General features: G+C 41.4%; 26 pseudogenes; all 26 read left to right on the top strand.

Annotated features, from left to right (window-relative positions):
• The first annotated feature begins 840 nt into the window (after window positions 1–840).
• On the top strand, window positions 841–959 carry LOC137111414 (5S ribosomal RNA; annotated as a pseudogene).
• Window positions 960–1826: 867 nt separating this feature from the next.
• On the top strand, window positions 1827–1945 carry LOC137112033 (5S ribosomal RNA; annotated as a pseudogene).
• An 865-nt stretch (window positions 1946–2810) lies between these two features.
• On the top strand, window positions 2811–2929 carry LOC137111542 (5S ribosomal RNA; annotated as a pseudogene).
• An 867-nt stretch (window positions 2930–3796) lies between these two features.
• LOC137112032 (5S ribosomal RNA) lies at window positions 3797–3915 on the top strand (annotated as a pseudogene).
• Window positions 3916–4780: 865 nt separating this feature from the next.
• Window positions 4781–4899, top strand: LOC137111457 (5S ribosomal RNA; annotated as a pseudogene).
• An 857-nt stretch (window positions 4900–5756) lies between these two features.
• LOC137111411 (5S ribosomal RNA) lies at window positions 5757–5875 on the top strand (annotated as a pseudogene).
• An 867-nt stretch (window positions 5876–6742) lies between these two features.
• LOC137112031 (5S ribosomal RNA) lies at window positions 6743–6861 on the top strand (annotated as a pseudogene).
• An 865-nt stretch (window positions 6862–7726) lies between these two features.
• On the top strand, window positions 7727–7845 carry LOC137111531 (5S ribosomal RNA; annotated as a pseudogene).
• Window positions 7846–8702: 857 nt separating this feature from the next.
• Window positions 8703–8821, top strand: LOC137112188 (5S ribosomal RNA; annotated as a pseudogene).
• Window positions 8822–9689: 868 nt separating this feature from the next.
• LOC137111713 (5S ribosomal RNA) lies at window positions 9690–9798 on the top strand (annotated as a pseudogene).
• Window positions 9799–10665: 867 nt separating this feature from the next.
• LOC137112029 (5S ribosomal RNA) lies at window positions 10666–10784 on the top strand (annotated as a pseudogene).
• An 867-nt stretch (window positions 10785–11651) lies between these two features.
• On the top strand, window positions 11652–11770 carry LOC137111519 (5S ribosomal RNA; annotated as a pseudogene).
• Window positions 11771–12638: 868 nt separating this feature from the next.
• LOC137111712 (5S ribosomal RNA) lies at window positions 12639–12747 on the top strand (annotated as a pseudogene).
• Window positions 12748–13614: 867 nt separating this feature from the next.
• LOC137112028 (5S ribosomal RNA) lies at window positions 13615–13733 on the top strand (annotated as a pseudogene).
• Window positions 13734–14598: 865 nt separating this feature from the next.
• LOC137111507 (5S ribosomal RNA) lies at window positions 14599–14717 on the top strand (annotated as a pseudogene).
• An 857-nt stretch (window positions 14718–15574) lies between these two features.
• Window positions 15575–15693, top strand: LOC137111456 (5S ribosomal RNA; annotated as a pseudogene).
• Window positions 15694–16558: 865 nt separating this feature from the next.
• On the top strand, window positions 16559–16677 carry LOC137111496 (5S ribosomal RNA; annotated as a pseudogene).
• Window positions 16678–17534: 857 nt separating this feature from the next.
• Window positions 17535–17653, top strand: LOC137111484 (5S ribosomal RNA; annotated as a pseudogene).
• Window positions 17654–18521: 868 nt separating this feature from the next.
• Window positions 18522–18630, top strand: LOC137111711 (5S ribosomal RNA; annotated as a pseudogene).
• Window positions 18631–19498: 868 nt separating this feature from the next.
• On the top strand, window positions 19499–19617 carry LOC137111422 (5S ribosomal RNA; annotated as a pseudogene).
• An 857-nt stretch (window positions 19618–20474) lies between these two features.
• On the top strand, window positions 20475–20593 carry LOC137111472 (5S ribosomal RNA; annotated as a pseudogene).
• Window positions 20594–21450: 857 nt separating this feature from the next.
• LOC137111460 (5S ribosomal RNA) lies at window positions 21451–21569 on the top strand (annotated as a pseudogene).
• An 868-nt stretch (window positions 21570–22437) lies between these two features.
• Window positions 22438–22546, top strand: LOC137111710 (5S ribosomal RNA; annotated as a pseudogene).
• Window positions 22547–23413: 867 nt separating this feature from the next.
• LOC137112054 (5S ribosomal RNA) lies at window positions 23414–23532 on the top strand (annotated as a pseudogene).
• An 867-nt stretch (window positions 23533–24399) lies between these two features.
• Window positions 24400–24518, top strand: LOC137111448 (5S ribosomal RNA; annotated as a pseudogene).
• Window positions 24519–25385: 867 nt separating this feature from the next.
• Window positions 25386–25504, top strand: LOC137112063 (5S ribosomal RNA; annotated as a pseudogene).
• The last annotated feature ends 161 nt before the right edge of the window (window positions 25505–25665 follow it).

The following is a 25665-nucleotide window of genomic DNA, read 5'->3' as shown; positions in this document are numbered from 1 at the left end:
GGGCAGCACAAGCTGGTGTTACTGCCTATTTATTCATAGAAATTGTTCTATATTTTCATCAAATTTTGTTCTTTCATTGCTGTTTTGCTACTTTATTGGTTTTTCAACCATCGTGCTTCATTACTAGTAGACCATGTTACGGTCCTGGCCATATGTGTTGTTTTTATTTTCTCGTTCTTATAGGTGCCCTTCCTGATTGGCCGGATTGAGGGGCAGTACAGGAAGCTGATTGGTCCATCCTACACTTCCTGGAGTTTTAAAAGTACGGTTCCCAACAGCTAGCGAGGCTCTTTCTGGCATCAGCACCTGTTTGCTGTTCTTGGTTTCCAAACCTTATTTAGCATTTTTGAATTGTTAGGTTTTGTGCCGTGGTTTTGTTTATAAATTGTATATTTTGTAATTCGTATTAAATCTGTAGGGGTGAACAGCCATTTTCTTTGGACTGTTTTCACATTAGGGAGTTAGGGTTAGCGACTGTCTTTTGGTTTGTTTATTTCTATCAGGCTAGCTAGCACTTTCTGTGGGAAATGGCTTATTTTGTTTATTATGTTGGCCTTGGTTCGCCCTGAGTTGTAGTGTCATGTTTTGTTTGACACTTTCTTTCGTTTAAAATAAATATCATTCTGTTGGAACATCTCGATACTGGATTTTGGTTTGGGGATCGGAGAGGGAACATGCTAATTTATCTTTGTATGTTGCACCCTGACCCCCTGGACAGGGGCGTAACAGACCAGTACAGTTATAGTACTTTGTACTTTGCCACATTTATCTTCTTCTTAGCAAGTGTCAAGCATTCTGCTTCTCCAGCGTTTTTAAGAGCTGTTGATGATGTGAAATGCAGCTTACGGCCAAACAGCTCTCTAAGCGCCCGATCTCGTCCGATCTCGGCAGCCAAATAGAGCCGGGCCTGGTTAGTACTTGGTAGGAAGACCGCCTGGGAATACCAGGTGCTGTAAGCTTTTTTGCTTGGGTTTACGGGCAGCACAAGCTGGTGTTACTGCCTATTTATTCATAGAAATTGTTCTATATTTTCATCAAATTTTGTTCTTTCATTGCTGTTTTGCTACTTTATTGGTTTTTCAACCATCGTGCTTCATTACTAGTAGACCATGTTACGGTCCTGGCCATATGTGTTGTTTTTATTTTCTCGTTCTTATAGGTGCCCTTCCTGATTGGCCGGATTGAGGGGCAGTACAGGAAGCTGATTGGTCCATCCTACACTTCCTGGAGTTTTAAAAGTACGGTTCCCAACAGCTAGCGAGGCTCTTTCTGGCATCAGCACCTGTTTGCTGTTCTTGGTTTCCAAACCTTATTTAGCATTTTTGAATTGTTAGGTTTTGTGCCGTGGTTTTGTTTATAAATTGTATATTTTGTAAATAGTATTAAATCTGTAGGGGTGAACAGCCATTTTCTTTTGATTGTTTTCTCTTGTTTTCACATTAGGGAGTTAGGGTTAGCGACTGTCTTTTGGTTTGTTTATTTCTATCAGGCTAGCTAGCACTTTCTGTGGGAAATGGCTTATTTTGTTTATTATGTTGGCCTTGGTTCGCCCTGAGTTGTAGTGTCATGTTTTGTTTGACACTTTCTTTCGTTTAAAATAAATATCATTCTGTTGGAACATCTCGATCCTGGATTTTGGTTTGGGGATCGGAGAGGGAACATGCTAATTTATCTTTGTATGTTGCACCCTGACCCCCTGGACAGGGGCGTAACAGACCACTACAGTTATAGTACTTTGTACTTTGCCACATTTATCTTCTTCTTAGCAAGTTTCATGCATTCTGCTTCTCCAACGTTTTTAAGAGCTGTTGATGATGTCAAATGCAGCTTACGGCCACACCGCTCTCTAAGCGCCCGATCTCGTCCGATCTCGGCAGCCAAATAGAGCCGGGCCTGGTTAGTACTTGGTAGGAAGACCGCGTGGGAATACCAGGTGCTGTAAGCTTTTTTGCTTGGGTTTACGGGCAGCACAAGCTGGTGTTACTGCCTATTTATTCACAGAAATTGTTCTATATTTTCATCAAATTTTGTTCTTTCATTGCTGTTTTGCTATTTTATTGGTTTGTCAACCATCGTGCTTCATTACTAGTAGACCATGTTACGGTCCTGGCCATATGTGTTGTTTTTATTTTGTTGTTCTTATAGGTGCCCTGCCTGATTGGCCGGATTGGGGGGCAGTACAGGAAGCTGATTGGTCCATCCTACACTTCCTGGAGTTTTAAAAGTACGGTTCCCAACAGCTAGCGAGGCTCTTTCTGGCAGCAGCACCTGTTTGCTGTTCTTGGTTTCCAAACCTTATTTAGCATTTTTGAATTGTAAGGTTTTGTGCCGTGGTTTTGTTTATAAATTGTATATTTTGTAAATAGTATTAAATCTGTAGGGGTGAACAGCCATTTTCTTTTGATTGTTTTCTCTTGTTTTCACATTAGGGAGTTAGGGTTAGCGACTGTCTTATGGTTTGTTTATTTCTATCAGGGTAGCTAGCACTTTCTGTGGGAAATGGCTTGTTTTGTTTATTATGTTGGCCTTGGTTCGCCCTGAGTTGTAGTGTCATGTTTTGTTTGACACTTTTTCGTTTAAAATAAATATCATTTTGTTGGAACATCTCGATCCTGGATTTTGGTTTGGGAATCGGAGAGGGAACATGCTAATTTATCTTTGTATGTTGCACCCTGAGCCCCTAGACAGGGGCGTAACAGACCAGTACAGTTATAGTACTTTGTACTTTGCCACATTTATCTTCTTCTTAGCAAGTGTCATGCATTCTGCTTTTCCAGCGTTTTTAAGAGCTGTTGATGATGTCAAATGCAGCTTACGGCCACACCGCTCTCTAAGCGCCCGATCTCGTCCGATCTCGGCAGCCAAATAGAGCCGGGCCTGGTTAGTACTTGGTAGGAAGACCGCCTGGGAATACCAGGTGCTGTAAGCTTTTTTGCTTGGGTTTACGGGCAGCACAAGCTGGTGTTACTGCCTATTTATTCATAGAAATTGTTCTATATTTTCATCAAATTTTGTTCTTTCATTGCTGTTTTGCTACTTTATTGGTTTTTCAACCATCGTGCTTCATTACTAGTAGACCATGTTACGGTCCTGGCCATATGTGTTGTTTTTATTTTCTCGTTCCTATAGGTGCCCTTCCTGATTGGCCGGATTGAGGGGCAGTACAGGAAGCTGATTGGTCCATCCTACACTTCCTGGAGTTTTAAAAGTACGGTTCCCAACAGCTAGCGAGGCTCTTTCTGGCATCAGCACCTGTTTGCTGTTCTTGGTTTCCAAACCTTATTTAGCATTTTTGAATTGTTAGGTTTTGTGCCGTGGTTTTGTTTATAAATTGTATATTTTGTAAATAGTATTAAATCTGTAGGGGTGAACAGCCATTTTCTTTTGATTGTTTTCTCTTGTTTTCACATTAGGGAGTTAGGGTTAGCGACTGTCTTTTGGTTTGTTTATTTCTATCAGGCTAGCTAGCACTTTCTGTGGGAAATGGCTTATTTTGTTTATTATGTTGGCCTTGGTTCGCCCTGAGTTGTAGTGTCATGTTTTGTTTGACACTTTCTTTCGTTTAAAATAAATATCATTCTGTTGGAACATCTCGATCCTGGATTTTGGTTTGGGGATCGGAGAGGGAACATGCTAATTTATCTTTGTATGTTGCACCCTGACCCCCTGGACAGGGGCGTAACAGACCACTACAGTTATAGTACTTTGTACTTTGCCACATTTATCTTCTTCTTAGCAAGTTTCATGCATTCTGCTTCTCCAACGTTTTTAAGAGCTGTTGATGATGTCAAATGCAGCTTACGGCCACACCGCTCTCTAAGCGCCCGATCTCGTCCGATCTCGGCAGCCAAATAGAGCCGGGCCTGGTTAGTACTTGGTAGGAAGACCGCGTGGGAATACCAGGTGCTGTAAGCTTTTTTGCTTGGGTTTACGGGCAGCACAAGCTGGTGTTACTGCCTATTTATTCACAGAAATTGTTCTATATTTTCATCAAATTTTGTTCTTTCATTGCTGTTTTGCTGTTTTGCTACTTTATTGGTTTGTCAACCATCGTGCTTCATCACTAGTAGACCATGTTACGGTCCTGGCCATATGTGTTGTTTTTATTTTCTTGTTCTTATAGGTGCCCTGCCTGATTGGCCGGATTGGGGGGCAGTACAGGAAGCTGATTGGTCCATCCTACACTTCCTGGAGTTTTAAAAGTACGGTTCCCAACAGCTAGCGAGGCTCTTTCTGGCAGCAGCACCTGTTTGCTGTTCTTGGTTTCCAAACCTTATTTAGCATTTTTGAATTGTAAGGTTTTGTGCCGTGGTTTTGTTTATAAATTGTATATTTTGTAATTCGTATTAAATCTGTAGGGGTGAACAGCCATTTTCTTTGGACTGTTTTCACATTAGGGAGTTAGGGTTAGCGACTGTCTTTTGGTTTGTTTATTTCTATCAGGCTAGCTAGCACTTTCTGTGGGAAATGGCTTATTTTGTTTATTATGTTGGCCTTGGTTCGCCCTGAGTTGTAGTGTCATGTTTTGTTTGACACTTTCTTTCGTTTAAAATAAATATCATTCTGTTGGAACATCTCGATACTGGATTTTGGTTTGGGGATCGGAGAGGGAACATGCTAATTTATCTTTGTATGTTGCACCCTGACCCCCTGGACAGGGGCGTAACAAACCAGTACAGTTATAGTACTTTGTACTTTGCCACATTTATCTTCTTCTTAGCAAGTGTCATGCATTCTGCTTCTCCAGCGTTTTTAAGAGCTGTTGATGATGTGAAATGCAGCTTACGGCCAAACAGCTCTCTAAGCCCCCGATCTCGTCCGATCTCGGCAGCCAAATAGAGCCGGGCCTGGTTAGTACTTGGTAGGAAGACCGCCTGGGAATACCAGGTGCTGTAAGCTTTTTTGCTTGGGTTTACGGGCAGCACAAGCTGGTGTTACTGCCTATTTATTCATAGAAATTGTTCTATATTTCCATCAAATTTTGTTCTTTCATTGCTGTTTTGCTACTTTATTGGTTTGTCAACCATCGTGCTTCATTACTAGTAGACCATGTTACGGTCCTGGCCATATGTGTTGTTTTTATTTTCTCGTTCTTATAGGTGCCCTTCCTGATTGGCCGGATTGAGGGGCAGTACAGGAAGCTGATTGGTCCATCCTACACTTCCTGGAGTTTTAAAAGTACGGTTCCCAACAGCTAGCGAGGCTCTTTCTGGCATCAGCACCTGTTTGCTGTTCTTGGTTTCCAAACCTTATTTAGCATTTTTGAATTGTTAGGTTTTGTGCCGTGGTTTTGTTTATAAATTGTATATTTTGTAATTCGTATTAAATCTGTAGGGGTGAACAGCCATTTTCTTTGGACTGTTTTCACATTAGGGAGTTAGGGTTAGCGACTGTCTTTTGGTTTGTTTATTTCTATCAGGCTAGCTAGCACTTTCTGTGGGAAATGGCTTATTTTGTTTATTATGTTGGCCTTGGTTCGCCCTGAGTTGTAGTGTCATGTTTTGTTTGACACTTTCTTTCGTTTAAAATAAATATCATTCTGTTGGAACATCTCGATACTGGATTTTGGTTTGGGGATCGGAGAGGGAACATGCTAATTTATCTTTGTATGTTGCACCCTGACCCCCTGGACAGGGGCGTAACAGACCAGTACAGTTATAGTACTTTGTACTTTGCCACATTTATCTTCTTCTTAGCAAGTGTCAAGCATTCTGCTTCTCCAGCGTTTTTAAGAGCTGTTGATGATGTGAAATGCAGCTTACGGCCAAACAGCTCTCTAAGCGCCCGATCTCGTCCGATCTCGGCAGCCAAATAGAGCCGGGCCTGGTTAGTACTTGGTAGGAAGACCGCCTGGGAATACCAGGTGCTGTAAGCTTTTTTGCTTGGTTTTACGGGCAGCACAAGCTGGTGTTACTGCCTATTTATTCATAGAAATTGTTCTATATTTTCATCAAATTTTGTTCTTTCATTGCTGTTTTGCTACTTTATTGGTTTTTCAACCATCGTGCTTCATTACTAGTAGACCATGTTACGGTCCTGGCCATATGTGTTGTTTTTATTTTCTCGTTCTTATAGGTGCCCTTCCTGATTGGCCGGATTGAGGGGCAGTACAGGAAGCTGATTGGTCCATCCTACACTTCCTGGAGTTTTAAAAGTACGGTTCCCAACAGCTAGCGAGGCTCTTTCTGGCATCAGCACCTGTTTGCTGTTCTTGGTTTCCAAACCTTATTTAGCATTTTTGAATTGTTAGGTTTTGTGCCGTGGTTTTGTTTATAAATTGTATATTTTGTAAATAGTATTAAATCTGTAGGGGTGAACAGCCATTTTCTTTTGATTGTTTTCTCTTGTTTTCACATTAGGGAGTTAGGGTTAGCGACTGTCTTTTGGTTTGTTTATTTCTATCAGGCTAGCTAGCACTTTCTGTGGGAAATGGCTTATTTTGTTTATTATGTTGGCCTTGGTTCGCCCTGAGTTGTAGTGTCATGTTTTGTTTGACACTTTCTTTCGTTTAAAATAAATATCATTCTGTTGGAACATCTCGATCCTGGATTTTGGTTTGGGGATCGGAGAGGGAACATGCTAATTTATCTTTGTATGTTGCACCCTGACCCCCTGGACAGGGGCGTAACAGACCACTACAGTTATAGTACTTTGTACTTTGCCACATTTATCTTCTTCTTAGCAAGTTTCATGCATTCTGCTTCTCCAACGTTTTTAAGAGCTGTTGATGATGTCAAATGCAGCTTACGGCCACACCGCTCTCTAAGCGCCCGATCTCGTCCGATCTCGGCAGCCAAATAGAGCCGGGCCTGGTTAGTACTTGGTAGGAAGACCGCGTGGGAATACCAGGTGCTGTAAGCTTTTTTGCTTGGGTTTACGGGCAGCACAAGCTGGTGTTACTGCCTATTTATTCACAGAAATTGTTCTATATTTTCATCAAATTTTGTTCTTTCATTGCTGTTTTGCTATTTTATTGGTTTGTCAACCATCGTGCTTCATTACTAGTAGACCATGTTACGGTCCTGGCCATATGTGTTGTTTTTATTTTGTTGTTCTTATAGGTGCCCTGCCTGATTGGCCGGATTTGGGGGCAGTACAGGAAGCTGATTGGTCCATCCTACACTTCCTGGAGTTTTAAAAGTACGGTTCCCAACAGCTAGCGAGGCTCTTTCTGGCAGCAGCACCTGTTTGCTGTTCTTGGTTTCCAAACCTTATTTAGCATTTTTGAATTGTAAGGTTTTGTGCCGTGGTTTTGTTTATAAATTGTATATTTTGTAAATAGTATTAAATCTGTAGGGGTGAACAGCCATTTTCTTTTGATTGTTTTCTCTTGTTTTCACATTAGGGAGTTAGGGTTAGCGACTGTCTTATGGTTTGTTTATTTCTATCAGGCTAGCTAGCACTTTCTGTGGGAAATGGCTTGTTTTGTTTATTATGTTGGCCTTGGTTCGCCCTGAGTTGTAGTGTCATGTTTTGTTTGACACTTTTTCGTTTAAAATAAATATCATTCTGTTGGAACATCTCGATCCTGGATTTTGGTTTGGGAATCGGAGAGGGAACATGCTAATTTATCTTTGTATGTTGCACCCTGAGCCCCTAGACAGGGGCGTAACAGACCAGTACAGTTATAGTACTTTGTACTTTGCCACATTTATCTTCTTCTTAGCAAGTGTCATGCATTCTGCTTCTCCAGCGTTTTTAAGAGCTGTTGATGATGTCAAATGCAGCTTACGGCCACACCGCTCTCTAAGCGCCCGATCTCGTCCGATCTCGGCAGCCAAATAGAGCCGGGCCTGGTTAGTACTTGGTAGGAAGACCGCCTGGGAATACCAGGTGCTGTAAGCTTTTTTGCTTGGGTTTACGGGCAGCACAAGCTGGTGTTACTGCCTATTTATTCATAGAAATTGTTCTATATTTCCATCAAATTTTGTTCTTTCATTGCTGTTTTGCTACTTTATTGGTTTGTCAACCATCGTGCTTCATTACTAGTAGACCATGTTACGGTCCTGGCCATATGTGTTGTTTTTATTTTCTCGTTCTTATAGGTGCCCTTCCTGATTGGCCGGATTGAGGGGCAGTACAGGAAGCTGATTGGTCCATCCTACACTTCCTGGAGTTTTAAAAGTACGGTTCCCAACAGCTAGCGAGGCTCTTTCTGGCATCAGCACCTGTTTGCTGTTCTTGGTTTCCAAACCTTATTTAGCATTTTTGAATTGTTAGGTTTTGTGCCGTGGTTTTGTTTATAAATTGTATATTTTGTAAATAGTATTAAATCTGTAGGGGTGAACAGCCATTTTCTTTGGACTGTTTTCACATTAGGGAGTTAGGGTTAGCGACTGTCTTTTGGTTTGTTTATTTCTATCAGGCTAGCTAGCACTTTCTGTGGGAAATGGCTTATTTTGTTTATTATGTTGGCCTTGGTTCGCCCTGAGTTGTAGTGTCATGTTTTGTTTGACACTTTCTTTCGTTTAAAATAAATATCATTTTGTTGGAACATCTCGATCCTGGATTTTGGTTTGGGGATCGGAGAGGGAACATGCAAATTTATCTTTGTATGTTTCACCCTGACCCCCTAGACAGGGGCGTAACAGACCAGTACAGTTATAGTACTTTGTACTTTGCCACATTTATCTTCTTCTTAGCAAGTGTCATGCATTCTGCTTCTCCAGCGTTTTTAAGAGCTGTTGATGATATCAAATGCAGCTTACGGCCACACCGCTCTCTAAGCGCCCGATCTCGTCCGATCTCAGCAGCCAAATAGAGCCGGGCCTGGTTAGTACTTGGTAGGAAGACCGCCTGGGAATACCAGGTGCTGTAAGCTTTTTTGCTTGGGTTTACGGGCAGCACAAGCTGGTGTTACTGCCTATTTATTCATAGAAATTGTTCTATATTTTCATCAAATTTTGTTCTTTCATTGCTGTTTTGCTACTTTATTGGTTTGCCAACCATTGTGCTTCATTACTAGTAGACCATGTTACGGTCCTGGCCATATGTGTTGTTTTTATTTTCTTGTTCTTATAGGTGCCCTGCCTGATTGGCTGGATTGGGGGGCAGTACAGGAAGCTGATTGGTCCATCCTACACTTCCTGGAGTTTTAAAAGTATGGTTCCCAACAGCTAGCGAGGCTCTTTCTGGCATCAGCACCTGTTTGCTGTTCTTGGTTTCCAAACTTTATTTAGCATTTTTGAATTGTTAGGTTTTGTGCCGTGGTTTTGTTTATAAATTGTATATTTTGTAAATAGTATTAAATCTGTAGGGGTGGACTGCCATTTTTCTTTTGATTGTTTTCTCTTGTTTTCACATTAGGGAGTTAGGGTTAGCGACTGTCTTTTGGTTTGTTTCTTTCTATCAGGCTAGCTAGCACTTTCTGTGGGAAATGGCTTATTTTGTTTATTATGTTGGCCTTGGTTCGCCCTGAGTTGTAGTGTCATGTTTTGTTTGACACTTTCTTTCGTTTAAAATAAATATCATTCTGTTGGAACATCTCAATCCTGGATTTTGGTTTGGGGATCGGAGAGGGAACATGCAAATTTATCTTTGTATGTTTCACCCTGACCCCCTAGACAGGGGCGTAACAGACCAGTACAGTTATAGTACTTTGTACTTTGCCACATTTATCTTCTTCTTAGCAAGTGTCATGCATTCTGCTTCTCTACCGTTTTTAAGAGCTGTTGATAATGTCAAATGCAGCTTACGGCCACACCGCTCTCTAAGCGTCCGATCTCGGCAGCCAAATAGAGCCGGGCCTGGTTAGTACTTGGTAGGAAGACCGCCTGGGAATACCAGGTGCTGTAAGCTTTTTTGCTTGGGTTTACGGGCAGCTCAAGCTGGTGTTACTGCCTATTTATTCATAGAAATTGTTCTATATTTTCATCAAATTTTGTTCTTTCATTGCTGTTTTGCTACTTTATTGGTTTGTCAACCATCGTGCTTCATTACTAGTAGACCATGTTACGGTCCTGGCCATATGTGTTGTTTTTATTTTCTCGTTCTTATAGGTGCCCTTCCTGATTGGCCGGATTGAGGGGCAGTACAGGAAGCTGATTGGTCCATCCTACACTTCCTGGAGTTTTAAAAGTACGGTTCCCAACAGCTAGCGAGGCTCTTTCTGGCATCAGCACCTGTTTGCTGTTCTTGGTTTCCAAACCTTATTTAGCATTTTTGAATTGTTAGGTTTTGTGCCGTGGTTTTGTTTATAAATTGTATATTTTGTAAATAGTATTAAATCTGTAGGGGTGAACAGCCATTTTCTTTTGATTGTTTTCTCTTGTTTTCACATTAGGGAGTTAGGGTTAGCGACTGTCTTTTGGTTTGTTTATTTCTATCAGGCTAGCTAGCACTTTCTGTGGGAAATGGCTTATTTTGTTTATTATGTTGGCCTTGGTTCGCCCTGAGTTGTAGTGTCATGTTTTGTTTGACACTTTCTTTCGTTTAAAATAAATATCATTCTGTTGGAACATCTCGATCCTGGATTTTGGTTTGGGGATCGGAGAGGGAACATGCTAATTTATCTTTGTATGTTGCACCCTGACCCCCTGGACAGGGGCGTAACAGACCACTACAGTTATAGTACTTTGTACTTTGCCACATTTATCTTCTTCTTAGCAAGTTTCATGCATTCTGCTTCTCCAACGTTTTTAAGAGCTGTTGATGATGTCAAATGCAGCTTACGGCCACACCGCTCTCTAAGCGCCCGATCTCGTCCGATCTCGGCAGCCAAATAGAGCCGGGCCTGGTTAGTACTTGGTAGGAAGACCGCGTGGGAATACCAGGTGCTGTAAGCTTTTTTGCTTGGGTTTACGGGCAGCACAAGCTGGTGTTACTGCCTATTTATTCACAGAAATTGTTCTATATTTTCATCAAATTTTGTTCTTTCATTGCTGTTTTGCTATTTTATTGGTTTGTCAACCATCGTGCTTCATTACTAGTAGACCATGTTACGGTCCTGGCCATATGTGTTGTTTTTATTTTGTTGTTCTTATAGGTGCCCTGCCTGATTGGCCGGATTGGGGGGCAGTACAGGAAGCTGATTGGTCCATCCTACACTTCCTGGAGTTTTAAAAGTACGGTTCCCAACAGCTAGCGAGGCTCTTTCTGGCAGCAGCACCTGTTTGCTGTTCTTGGTTTCCAAACCTTATTTAGCATTTTTGAATTGTAAGGTTTTGTGCCGTGGTTTTGTTTATAAATTGTATATTTTGTAAATAGTATTAAATCTGTAGGGGTGAACAGCCATTTTCTTTTGATTGTTTTCTCTTGTTTTCACATTAGGGAGTTAGGGTTAGCGACTGTCTTATGGTTTGTTTATTTCTATCAGGCTAGCTAGCACTTTCTGTGGGAAATGGCTTATTTTGTTTATTATGTTGGCCTTGGTTCGCCCTGAGTTGTAGTGTCATGTTTTGTTTGACACTTTCTTTCGTTTAAAATAAATATCATTTTGTTGGAACATCTCGATCCTGGATTTTGGTTTGGGGATCGGAGAGGGAACATGCAAATTTATCTTTGTATGTTTCACCCTGACCCCCTAGACAGGGGCGTAACAGACCAGTACAGTTATAGTACTTTGTACTTTGCCACATTTATCTTCTTCTTAGCAAGTGTCATGCATTCTGCTTCTCCAGCGTTTTTAAGAGCTGTTGATGATATCAAATGCAGCTTACGGCCACACCGCTCTCTAAGCGCCCGATCTCGTCCGATCTCGGCAGCCAAATAGAGCCGGGCCTGGTTAGTACTTGGTAGGAAGACCGCCTGGGAATACCAGGTGCTGTAAGCTTTTTTGCTTGGGTTTACGGGCAGCACAAGCTGGTGTTACTGCCTATTTATTCATAGAAATTGTTCTATATTTTCATCAAATTTTGTTCTTTCATTGCTGTTTTGCTACTTTATTGGTTTGCCAACCATTGTGCTTCATTACTAGTAGACCATGTTACGGTCCTGGCCATATGTGTTGTTTTTATTTTCTTGTTCTTATAGGTGCCCTGCCTGATTGGCTGGATTGGGGGGCAGTACAGGAAGCTGATTGGTCCATCCTACACTTCCTGGAGTTTTAAAAGTATGGTTCCCAACAGCTAGCGAGGCTCTTTCTGGCATCAGCACCTGTTTGCTGTTCTTGGTTTCCAAACTTTATTTAGCATTTTTGAATTGTTAGGTTTTGTGCCGTGGTTTTGTTTATAAATTGTATATTTTGTAAATAGTATTAAATCTGTAGGGGTGGACTGCCATTTTTCTTTTGATTGTTTTCTCTTGTTTTCACATTAGGGAGTTAGGGTTAGCGACTGTCTTTTGGTTTGTTTCTTTCTATCAGGCTAGCTAGCACTTTCTGTGGGAAATGGCTTATTTTGTTTATTATGTTGGCCTTGGTTCGCCCTGAGTTGTAGTGTCATGTTTTGTTTGACACTTTCTTTCGTTTAAAATAAATATCATTCTGTTGGAACATCTCAATCCTGGATTTTGGTTTGGGGATCGGAGAGGGAACATGCAAATTTATCTTTGTATGTTTCACCCTGACCCCCTAGACAGGGGCGTAACAGACCAGTACAGTTATAGTACTTTGTACTTTGCCACATTTATCTTCTTCTTAGCAAGTGTCATGCATTCTGCTTCTCTACCGTTTTTAAGAGCTGTTGATAATGTCAAATGCAGCTTACGGCCACACCGCTCTCTAAGCGTCCGATCTCGGCAGCCAAATAGAGCCGGGCCTGGTTAGTACTTGGTAGGAAGACCGCCTGGGAATACCAGGTGCTGTAAGCTTTTTTGCTTGGGTTTACGGGCAGCTCAAGCTGGTGTTACTGCCTATTTATTCATAGAAATTGTTCTATATTTTCATCAAATTTTGTTCTTTCATTGCTGTTTTGCTACTTTATTGGTTTGTCAACCATCGTGCTTCATTACTAGTAGACCATGTTACGGTCCTGGCCATATGTGTTGTTTTTATTTTCTCGTTCTTATAGGTGCCCTTCCTGATTGGCCGGATTGAGGGGCAGTACAGGAAGCTGATTGGTCCATCCTACACTTCCTGGAGTTTTAAAAGTACGGTTCCCAACAGCTAGCGAGGCTCTTTCTGGCATCAGCACCTGTTTGCTGTTCTTGGTTTCCAAACCTTATTTAGCATTTTTGAATTGTTAGGTTTTGTGCCGTGGTTTTGTTTATAAATTGTATATTTTGTAAATAGTATTAAATCTGTAGGGGTGAACAGCCATTTTCTTTTGATTGTTTTCTCTTGTTTTCACATTAGGGAGTTAGGGTTAGCGACTGTCTTTTGGTTTGTTTATTTCTATCAGGCTAGCTAGCACTTTCTGTGGGAAATGGCTTATTTTGTTTATTATGTTGGCCTTGGTTCGCCCTGAGTTGTAGTGTCATGTTTTGTTTGACACTTTCTTTCGTTTAAAATAAATATCATTCTGTTGGAACATCTCGATCCTGGATTTTGGTTTGGGGATCGGAGAGGGAACATGCTAATTTATCTTTGTATGTTGCACCCTGACCCCCTGGACAGGGGCGTAACAGACCACTACAGTTATAGTACTTTGTACTTTGCCACATTTATCTTCTTCTTAGCAAGTTTCATGCATTCTGCTTCTCCAACGTTTTTAAGAGCTGTTGATGATGTCAAATGCAGCTTACGGCCACACCGCTCTCTAAGCGCCCGATCTCGTCCGATCTCGGCAGCCAAATAGAGCCGGGCCTGGTTAGTACTTGGTAGGAAGACCGCGTGGGAATACCAGGTGCTGTAAGCTTTTTTGCTTGGGTTTACGGGCAGCACAAGCTGGTGTTACTGCCTATTTATTCACAGAAATTGTTCTATATTTTCATCAAATTTTGTTCTTTCATTGCTGTTTTGCTATTTTATTGGTTTGTCAACCATCGTGCTTCATTACTAGTAGACCATGTTACGGTCCTGGCCATATGTGTTGTTTTTATTTTGTTGTTCTTATAGGTGCCCTGCCTGATTGGCCGGATTGGGGGGCAGTACAGGAAGCTGATTGGTCCATCCTACACTTCCTGGAGTTTTAAAAGTACGGTTCCCAACAGCTAGCGAGGCTCTTTCTGGCAGCAGCACCTGTTTGCTGTTCTTGGTTTCCAAACCTTATTTAGCATTTTTGAATTGTAAGGTTTTGTGCCGTGGTTTTGTTTATAAATTGTATATTTTGTAAATAGTATTAAATCTGTAGGGGTGAACAGCCATTTTCTTTTGATTGTTTTCTCTTGTTTTCACATTAGGGAGTTAGGGTTAGCGACTGTCTTATGGTTTGTTTATTTCTATCAGGCTAGCTAGCACTTTCTGTGGGAAATGGCTTGTTTTGTTTATTATGTTGGCCTTGGTTCGCCCTGAGTTGTAGTGTCATGTTTTGTTTGACACTTTTTCGTTTAAAATAAATATCATTCTGTTGGAACATCTCGATCCTGGATTTTGGTTTGGGAATCGGAGAGGGAACATGCTAATTTATCTTTGTATGTTGCACCCTGAGCCCCTAGACAGGGGCGTAACAGACCAGTACAGTTATAGTACTTTGTACTTTGCCACATTTATCTTCTTCTTAGCAAGTGTCATGCATTCTGCTTTTCCAGCGTTTTTAAGAGCTGTTGATGATGTCAAATGCAGCTTACGGCCACACCGCTCTCTAAGCGCCCGATCTCGTCCGATCTCGGCAGCCAAATAGAGCCGGGCCTGGTTAGTACTTGGTAGGAAGACCGCCTGGGAATACCAGGTGCTGTAAGCTTTTTTGCTTGGGTTTACGGGCAGCACAAGCTGGTGTTACTGCCTATTTATTCATAGAAATTGTTCTATATTTTCATCAAATTTTGTTCTTTCATTGCTGTTTTGCTACTTTATTGGTTTTTCAACCATCGTGCTTCATTACTAGTAGACCATGTTACGGTCCTGGCCATATGTGTTGTTTTTATTTTCTCGTTCCTATAGGTGCCCTTCCTGATTGGCCGGATTGAGGGGCAGTACAGGAAGCTGATTGGTCCATCCTACACTTCCTGGAGTTTTAAAAGTACGGTTCCCAACAGCTAGCGAGGCTCTTTCTGGCATCAGCACCTGTTTGCTGTTCTTGGTTTCCAAACCTTATTTAGCATTTTTGAATTGTTAGGTTTTGTGCCGTGGTTTTGTTTATAAATTGTATATTTTGTAATTCGTATTAAATCTGTAGGGGTGAACAGCCATTTTCTTTGGACTGTTTTCACATTAGGGAGTTAGGGTTAGCGACTGTCTTTTGGTTTGTTTATTTCTATCAGGCTAGCTAGCACTTTCTGTGGGAAATGGCTTATTTTGTTTATTATGTTGGCCTTGGTTCGCCCTGAGTTGTAGTGTCATGTTTTGTTTGACACTTTCTTTCGTTTAAAATAAATATCATTCTGTTGGAACATCTCGATACTGGATTTTGGTTTGGGGATCGGAGAGGGAACATGCTAATTTATCTTTGTATGTTGCACCCTGACCCCCTGGACAGGGGCGTAACAAACCAGTACAGTTATAGTACTTTGTACTTTGCCACATTTATCTTCTTCTTAGCAAGTGTCATGCATTCTGCTTCTCCAGCGTTTTTAAGAGCTGTTGATGATGTGAAATGCAGCTTACGGCCAAACAGCTCTCTAAGCCCCCGATCTCGTCCGATCTCGGCAGCCAAATAGAGCCGGGCCTGGTTAGTACTTGGTAGGAAGACCGCCTGGGAATACCAGGTGCTGTAAGCTTTTTTGCTTGGGTTTACGGGCAGCACAAGCTGGTGTTACTGCCTATTTATTCATAGAAATTGTTCTATATTTTCATCAAATTTTGTTCTTTCATTGCTGTTTTGCTACTTTATTGGTTTTTCAACCATCGTGCTTCATTACTAGTAGACCATGTTACGGTCCTGGCCATATGTGTTGTTTTTATTTTCTCGTTCTTATAGGTGCCCTTCCTGATTGGCCGGATTGAGGGGCAGTACAGGAAGCTGATTGGTCCATCCTACACTTCCTGGAGTTTTAAAAGTACGGTTCCCAACAGCTAGCGAGGCTCTTTCTGGCATCAGCACCTGTTTGCTGTTCTTGGTTTCCAAACCTTATTTAGCATTTTTGAATTGTTAGGTTTTGTGCCGTGGTTTTGTTTATAAATTGTATATTTCGTAAATAGTATTAAATCTGTAGGGGTGAACAGCCATTTTCTTTTGATTGTTTTCTCTTGTTTTCACATTAGGGAGTTAGGGTTAGCGACTGTCTTTTGGTTTGTTTATTTCTATCAGGCTAGCTAGCACTTTCTGTGGGAAATGGCTTATTTTGTTTATTATGTTGGCCTTGGTTCGCCCTGAGTTGTAGTGTCATGTTTTGTATGACACTTTTTCGTTTAAAATAAATATCATTCTGTTGGAACATCTCGATCCTGGATTTTGGTTTGGGAATCGGAGAGGGAACATGCTAATTTATCTTTGTATGTTGCACCCTGAGCCCCTAGACAGGGGCGTAACAGACCAGTACAGTTATAGTACTTTGTACTTTGCCACATTTATCTTCTTCTTAGCAAGTGTCATGCATTCTGCTTCTCCAGCGTTTTTAAGAGCTGTTGATGATGTCAAATGCAGCTTACGGCCACACCGCTCTCTAAGCGCCCGATCTCGTCCGATCTCGGCAGCCAAATAGAGCCGGGCCTGGTTAGTACTTGGTAGGAAGACCGCCTGGGAATACCAGGTGCTGTAAGCTTTTTTGCTTGGGTTTACGGGCAGCACAAGCTGGTGTTACTGCCTATTTATTCATAGAAATTGTTCTATATTTCCATCAAATTTTGTTCTTTCATTGCTGTTTTGCTACTTTATTGGTTTGTCAACCATCGTGCTTCATTACTAGTAGACCATGTTACGGTCCTGGCCATATGTGTTGTTTTTATTTTCTCGTTCTTATAGGTGCCCTTCCTGATTGGCCGGATTGAGGGGCAGTACAGGAAGCTGATTGGTCCATCCTACACTTCCTGGAGTTTTAAAAGTACGGTTCCCAACAGCTAGCGAGGCTCTTTCTGGCATCAGCACCTGTTTGCTGTTCTTGGTTTCCAAACCTTATTTAGCATTTTTGAATTGTTAGGTTTTGTGCCGTGGTTTTGTTTATAAATTGTATATTTTGTAATTCGTATTAAATCTGTAGGGGTGAACAGCTATTTTCTTTGGACTGTTTTCACATTAGGGAGTTAGGGTTAGCGACTGTCTTTTGGTTTGTTTATTTCTATCAGGCTAGCTAGCACTTTCTGTGGGAAATGGCTTATTTTGTTTATTATGTTGGCCTTGGTTCGCCCTGAGTTGTAGTGTCATGTTTTGTTTGACACTTTCTTTCGTTTAAAATAAATATCATTTTGTTGGAACATCTCGATCCTGGATTTTGGTTTGGGGATCGGAGAGGGAACATGCAAATTTATCTTTGTATGTTTCACCCTGACCCCCTAGACAGGGGCGTAACAGACCAGTACAGTTATAGTACTTTGTACTTTGCCACATTTATCTTCTTCTTAGCAAGTGTCATGCATTCTGCTTCTCCAGCGTTTTTAAGAGCTGTTGATGATATCAAATGCAGCTTACGGCCACACCGCTCTCTAAGCGCCCGATCTCGTCCGATCTCGGCAGCCAAATAGAGCCGGGCCTGGTTAGTACTTGGTAGGAAGACCGCCTGGGAATACCAGGTGCTGTAAGCTTTTTTGCTTGGGTTTACGGGCAGCACAAGCTGGTGTTACTGCCTATTTATTCATAGAAATTGTTCTATATTTTCATCAAATTTTGTTCTTTCATTGCTGTTTTGCTACTTTATTGGTTTGCCAACCATTGTGCTTCATTACTAGTAGACCATGTTACGGTCCTGGCCATATGTGTTGTTTTTATTTTCTTGTTCTTATAGGTGCCCTGCCTGATTGGCTGGATTGGGGGGCAGTACAGGAAGCTGATTGGTCCATCCTACACTTCCTGGAGTTTTAAAAGTATGGTTCCCAACAGCTAGCGAGGCTCTTTCTGGCATCAGCACCTGTTTGCTGTTCTTGGTTTCCAAACTTTATTTAGCATTTTTGAATTGTTAGGTTTTGTGCCGTGGTTTTGTTTATAAATTGTATATTTTGTAAATAGTATTAAATCTGTAGGGGTGGACTGCCATTTTTCTTTTGATTGTTTTCTCTTGTTTTCACATTAGGGAGTTAGGGTTAGCGACTGTCTTTTGGTTTGTTTCTTTCTATCAGGCTAGCTAGCACTTTCTGTGGGAAATGGCTTATTTTGTTTATTATGTTGGCCTTGGTTCGCCCTGAGTTGTAGTGTCATGTTTTGTTTGACACTTTCTTTCGTTTAAAATAAATATCATTCTGTTGGAACATCTCAATCCTGGATTTTGGTTTGGGGATCGGAGAGGGAACATGCAAATTTATCTTTGTATGTTTCACCCTGACCCCCTAGACAGGGGCGTAACAGACCAGTACAGTTATAGTACTTTGTACTTTGCCACATTTATCTTCTTCTTAGCAAGTGTCATGCATTCTGCTTCTCTACCGTTTTTAAGAGCTGTTGATAATGTCAAATGCAGCTTACGGCCACACCGCTCTCTAAGCGTCCGATCTCGGCAGCCAAATAGAGCCGGGCCTGGTTAGTACTTGGTAGGAAGACCGCCTGGGAATACCAGGTGCTGTAAGCTTTTTTGCTTGGGTTTACGGGCAGCTCAAGCTGGTGTTACTGCCTATTTATTCATAGAAATTGTTCTATATTTTCATCAAATTTTGTTCTTTCATTGCTGTTTTGCTACTTTATTGGTTTGTCAACCATCGTGCTTCATTACTAGTAGACCATGTTACGGTCATGGCCATATGTGTTGTTTTTATTTTCTTGTTCTTATAGGTGCCCTGCCTGATTGGCCGGATTTGGGGGAAGTACAGGAAGCTGATTGGTCCATCCTACACTTCCTGGAGTTTTAAAAGTACGGTTCCCAACAGCTAGCGAGGCTCTTTCTGGCAGCAGCACCTGTTTGCTGTTCTTAGTTTCCAAATCTTATTTAGCATTTTTGAATTGTTAGGTTTTGTGCCGTGGTTTTGTTTATAAATTGTATATTTTGTAAATAGTATTAAATCTGTAGGGGTGGACTGCCATTTTTCTTTTGATTGTTTTCTCTTGTTTTCGCATTAGGGAGTTAGGGTTAGCGACTGTCTTTTGGTTTGTTTCTTTCTATCAGGCTAGCTAGCACTTTCTGTGGGAAATGGCTTATTTTGTTTATTATGTTGGCCTTGGTTCGCCCTGAGTTGTAGTGTCATGTTTTGTTTGACACTTTCTTTCGTTTAAAATAAATATCATTCTGTTGGAACATCTCAATCCTGGATTTTGGTTTGGGGATCGGAGAGGGAACATGCAAATTTATCTTTGTATGTTTCACCCTGACCCCCTAGACAGGGGCGTAACAGACCAGTACAGTTATAGTACTTTGTACTTTGCCACATTTATCTTCTTCTTAGCAAGTGTCATGCATTCTGCTTCTCTAGCGTTTTTAAGAGCTGTTGATGATATCAAATGCATGTTACGGCCACACCGCTCTCTAAGCGCCCGATCTCGTCCGATCTCGGCAGCCAAATAGAGCCGGGCCTGGTTAGTACTTGGTAGGAAGACCGCCTGGGAATACCAGGTGCTGTAAGCTTTTTTGCTTGGGTTTACGGGCAGCTCAAGCTGGTGTTACTGCCTATTTATTCATAGAAATTGTTCTATATTTTCATCAAATTTTGTTCTTTCATTGCTGTTTTGCTACTTTATTGGTTTGTCAACCATCGTGCTTCATTACTAGTAGACCATGTTACGGTCCTGGCCATATGTGTTGTTTTTATTTTCTCGTTCTTATAGGTGCCCTTCCTGATTGGCCGGATTGAGGGGCAGTACAGGAAGCTGATTGGTCCATCCTACACTTCCTGGAGTTTTAAAAGTACGGTTCCCAACAGCTAGCGAGGCTCTTTCTGGCATCAGCACCTGTTTGCTGTTCTTGGTTTCCAAACCTTATTTAGCATTTTTGAATTGTTAGGTTTTGTGCCGTGGTTTTGTTTATAAATTGTATATTTTGTAATTCGTATTAAATCTGTAGGGGTGAACAGCCATTTTCTTTGGACTGTTTTCACATTAGGGAGTTAGGGTTAGCGACTGTCTTTTGGTTTGTTTATTTCTATCAGGCTAGCTAGCACTTTCTGTGGGAAATGGCTTATTTTGTTTATTATGTTGGCCTTGGTTCGCCCTGAGTTGTAGTGTCATGTTTTGTTTGACACTTTCTTTCGTTTAAAATAAATATCATTTTGTTGGAACATCTCGATCCTGGATTTTGGTTTGGGGATCGGAGAGGGAACATGCAAATTTATCTTTGTATGTTTCACCCTGACCCCCTAGACAGGGGCGTAACAGACCAGTACAGTTATAGTACTTTGTACTTTGCCACATTTATCTTCTTCTTAGCAAGTGTCATGCATTCTGCTTCTCCAGCGTTTTTAAGAGCTGTTGATGATATCAAATGCAGCTTACGGCCACACCGCTCTCTAAGCGCCCGATCTCGTCCGATCTCGGCAGCCAAATAGAGCCGGGCCTGGTTAGTACTTGGTAGGAAGACCGCCTGGGAATACCAGGTGCTGTAAGCTTTTTTGCTTGGGTTTACGGGCAGCACAAGCTGGTGTTACTGCCTATTTATTCATAGAAATTGTTCTATATTTTCATCAAATTTTGTTCTTTCATTGCTGTTTTGCTACTTTATTGGTTTGCCAACCATTGTGCTTCATTACTAGTAGACCATGTTACGGTCCTGGCCATATGTGTTGTTTTTATTTTCTTGTTCTTATAGGTGCCCTGCCTGATTGGCTGGATTGGGGGGCAGTACAGGAAGCTGATTGGTCCATCCTACACTTCCTGGAGTTTTAAAAGTATGGTTCCCAACAGCTAGCGAGGCTCTTTCTGGCATCAGCACCTGTTTGCTGTTCTTGGTTTCCAAACCTTATTTAGCATTTTTGAATTGTTAGGTTTTGTGCCGTGGTTTTGTTTATAAATTGTATATTTTGTAATTCGTATTAAATCTGTAGGGGTGAACAGCCATTTTCTTTGGACTGTTTTCACATTAGGGAGTTAGGGTTAGCGACTGTCTTTTGGTTTGTTTATTTCTATCAGGCTAGCTAGCACTTTCTGTGGGAAATGGCTTATTTTGTTTATTATGTTGGCCTTGGTTCGCCCTGAGTTGTAGTGTCATGTTTTGTTTGACACTTTCTTTCGTTTAAAATAAATATCATTTTGTTGGAACATCTCGATCCTGGATTTTGGTTTGGGGATCGGAGAGGGAACATGCAAATTTATCTTTGTATGTTTCACCCTGACCCCCTAGACAGGGGCGTAACAGACCAGTACAGTTATAGTACTTTGTACTTTGCCACATTTATCTTCTTCTTAGCAAGTGTCATGCATTCTGCTTCTCCAGCGTTTTTAAGAGCTGTTGATGATATCAAATGCAGCTTACGGCCACACCGCTCTCTAAGCGCCCGATCTCGTCCGATCTCGGCAGCCAAATAGAGCCGGGCCTGGTTAGTACTTGGTAGGAAGACCGCCTGGGAATACCAGGTGCTGTAAGCTTTTTTGCTTGGGTTTACGGGCAGCACAAGCTGGTGTTACTGCCTATTTATTCATAGAAATTGTTCTATATTTTCATCAAATTTTGTTCTTTCATTGCTGTTTTGCTACTTTATTGGTTTGCCAACCATTGTGCTTCATTACTAGTAGACCATGTTACGGTCCTGGCCATATGTGTTGTTTTTATTTTCTTGTTCTTATAGGTGCCCTGCCTGATTGGCTGGATTGGGGGGCAGTACAGGAAGCTGATTGGTCCATCCTACACTTCCTGGAGTTTTAAAAGTATGGTTCCCAACAGCTAGCGAGGCTCTTTCTGGCATCAGCACCTGTTTGCTGTTCTTGGTTTCCAAACTTTATTTCGCATTTTTGAATTGTTAGGTTTTGTGCCGTGGTTTTGTTTATAAATTGTATATTTTGTAAATAGTATTAAATCTGTAGGGGTGGACTGCCATTTTTCTTTTGATTGTTTTCTCTTGTTTTCACATTAGGGAGTTAGGGTTAGCGACTGTCTTTTGGTTTGTTTCTTTCTATCAGGCTAGCTAGCACTTTCTGTGGGAAATGGCTTATTTTGTTTATTATGTTGGCCTTGGTTCGCCCTGAGTTGTAGTGTCATGTTTTGTTTGACACTTTCTTTCGTTTAAAATAAATATCATTCTGTTGGAACATCTCAATCCTGGATTTTGGTTTGGGGATCGGAGAGGGAACATGCAAATTTATCTTTGTATGTTTCACCCTGACCCCCTAGACAGGGGCGTAACAGACCAGTACAGTTATAGTACTTTGTACTTTGCCACATTTATCTTCTTCTTAGCAAGTGTCATGCATTCTGCTTCTCTACCGTTTTTAAGAGCTGTTGATAATGTCAAATGCAGCTTACGGCCACACCGCTCTCTAAGCGTCCGATCTCGGCAGCCAAATAGAGCCGGGCCTGGTTAGTACTTGGTAGGAAGACCGCCTGGGAATACCAGGTGCTGTAAGCTTTTTTGCTTGGGTTTACGGGCAGCTCAAGCTGGTGTTACTGCCTATTTATTCATAGATATTGTTCTATATTTTCATCAAATTTTGTTCTTTCATTGCTGTTTTGCTACTTTATTGGTTTGTCAACCATCGTGCTTCATTACTAGTAGACCATGTTACGGTCATGGCCATATGTGTTGTTTTTATTTTCTTGTTCTTATAGGTGCCCTGCCTGATTGGCCGGATTTGGGGGAAGTACAGGAAGCTGATTGGTCCATCCTACACTTCCTGGAGTTTTAAAAGTACGGTTCCCAACAGCTAGCGAGGCTCTTTCTGGCATCAGCACCTGTTTGCTGTTCTTGGTTTCCAAACCTTATTTAGCATTTTTGAATTGTTAGGTTTTGTGCCGTGGTTTTGTTTATAAATTGTATATTTTGTAAATAGTATTAAATCTGTAGGGGTGAACAGCCATTTTCTTTTGATTGTTTTCTCTTGTTTTCACATTAGGGAGTTAGGGTTAGCGACTGTCTTTTGGTTTGTTTATTTCTATCAGGCTAGCTAGCACTTTCTGTGGGAAATGGCTTATTTTGTTTATTATGTTGGCCTTGGTTCGCCCTGAGTTGTAGTGTCATGTTTTGTTTGACACTTTCTTTCGTTTAAAATAAATATCATTCTGTTGGAACATCTCGATACTGGATTTTGGTTTGGGGATCGGAGAGGGAACATGCTAATTTATCTTTGTATGTTGCACCCTGACCCCCTGGACAGGGGCGTAACAGACCAGTACAGTTATAGTACTTTGTACTTTGCCACATTTATCTTCTTCTTAGCAAGTGTCATGCATTCTGCTTCTCCCGCGTTTTTAAGAGCTGTTGATGATGTCAAATGCAGCTTACGGCCACACCGCTCTCTAAGCGCCCGATCTCGTCCGATCTCGGCAGCCAAATAGAGCCGGGCCTGGTTAGTACTTGGTAGGAAGACCGCCTGGGAATGCCAGGTGCTGTAAGCTTTTTTGCTTGGGTTTACGGGCAGCACAAGCTGGTGTTACTGCCTATTTTTTCATAGAAATTGTTCTATATTTTCATCAAATTTTGTTCTTTCATTGCTGTTTTGCTACTTTATTGGTTTGTCAACCATCGTGCTTCATTACTAGTAGACCATGTTACGGTCCTGGCCATATGTGTTGTTTTTATTTTGTTGTTCTTTTAGGTGCCCTGCCTGATTGGCCGGATTGGGGGGCAGTACAGGAAGCTGATTGGTCCATCTTACACTTCCTGGAGTTTTAAAAGTACGGTTCCCAACAGCTAGCGAGGCTCTTTCAGGCAGCAACACCTGTTTGCTGTTCTTGGTTTCCAAACCTTATTTAGCATTTTTGAATTGTTAGGTTTTGTGCCGTGGTTTTGTTTATAAATTGTATATTTTGTAAATAGTATTAAATCTGTAGGGGTGAACAGCCATTTTCTTTTGATTGTTTTCTCTTGTTTTCACATTAGGGAGTTAGGGTTAGCGACTGTCTTTTGGTTTGTTTATTTCTATCAGGCTAGCTAGCACTTTCTGTGGGAAATGGCTTATTTTGTTTATTATGTTGGCCTTGGTTCGCCCTGAGTTGTAGTGTCATGTTTTGTTTGACACTTTCTTTCGTTTAAAATAAATATCATTCTGTTGGAACATCTCGATCCTGGATTTTGGTTTGGGGATCGGAGAGGGAACATGCTAATTTATCTTTGTATGTTGCACCCTGACCCCCTAGACAGGGGCGTAACAGACCAGTACAGTTATAGTACTTTGTACTTTGCCACATTTATCTTCTTCTTAGCAAGTGTCATGCATTCTGCTTCTCCAGCGTTTTTAAGAGCTGTTGATGATGTCAAATGCAGCTTACGGCCACACCGCTCTCTAAGCGCCCGATCTCGTCCGATCTCGGCAGCCAAATAGAGCCGGGCCTGGTTAGTACTTGGTAGGAAGACCGCCTGGGAATACCAGGTGCTGTAAGCTTTTTTGCTTGGGTTTACGGGCAGCACAAGCTGGTGTTACTGCCTATTTTTTCATAGAAATTGTTCTATATTTTCATCAAATTTTGTTCTTTCATTGCTGTTTTGCTACTTTATTGGTTTGTCAACCATCGTGCTTCATTACTAGTAGACCATGTTACGGTCCTGGCCATATGTGTTGTTTTTATTTTGTTGTTCTTATAGGTGCCCTGCCTGATTGGCCGGATTGGGGGGCAGTACAGGAAGCTGATTGGTCCATCCTACACTTCCTGGAGTTTTAAAAGTACGGTTCCCAACAGCTAGCGAGGCTCTTTCTGGCAGCAACACCTGTTTGCTGTTCTTGGTTTCCAAACCTTTTTTAGCATTTTTGAATTGTTAGGTTTTGTGCCGTGGTTTTGTTTATAAATTGTATATTTTGTAATTCGTATTAAATCTGTAGGGGTGAACAGCCATTTTCTTTTGATTGTTTTCTCTTGTTTTCACATTAGGGAGTTAGGGTTAGCGACTGTCTTTTGGTTTGTTTATTTCTATCAGGCTAGCTAGCACTTTCTGTGGGAAATGGCTTATTTTGTTTATTATGTTGGCCTTGGTTCGCCCTGAGTTGTAGTGTCATGTTTTGTTTGACACTTTCTTTCGTTTAAAATAAATATCATTCTGTTGGAACATCTCGACCCTGGATTTTGGTTTGGGGATCGGAGAGGGAACATGCTAATTTATCTTTGTATGTTGCACCCTGACCCCCTGGACAGGGGCGTAACAGACCAGTACAGTTATAGTACTTTGTACTTTGCCACATTTATCTTCTTCTTAGCAAGTGTCATGCATTCTGCTTCTCCAGCGTTTTTAAGACCTGTTGATGATGTCAAATGCAGCTTACGGCCACACCGCTCTCTAAGCGCCCGATCTCGTCCGATCTCGGCAGCCAAATAGAGTCGGGCCTGGTTAGTACTTGGTAGGAAGACCGCCTGGGAATACCAGGTGCTGTATGCTTTTTTGCTTGGGTTTACGGGCAGCACAAGCTGGTGTTACTGCCTATTTATTCATAGAAATTGTTCTATATTTTCATCAAATTTTGTTCTTTCATTGCTGTTTTGCTACTTTATTGGTTTGTCAACCATCGTGCTTCATTACTAGTAGACCATGTTACGGTC

This window comes from Channa argus, unplaced genomic scaffold, assembly GCF_033026475.1.
Source record: "Channa argus isolate prfri unplaced genomic scaffold, Channa argus male v1.0 Contig011, whole genome shotgun sequence".
Lineage (NCBI taxonomy): Eukaryota > Metazoa > Chordata > Actinopteri > Anabantiformes > Channidae > Channa > Channa argus.
This window is presented reverse-complemented; position numbering and strand designations above follow the sequence as displayed.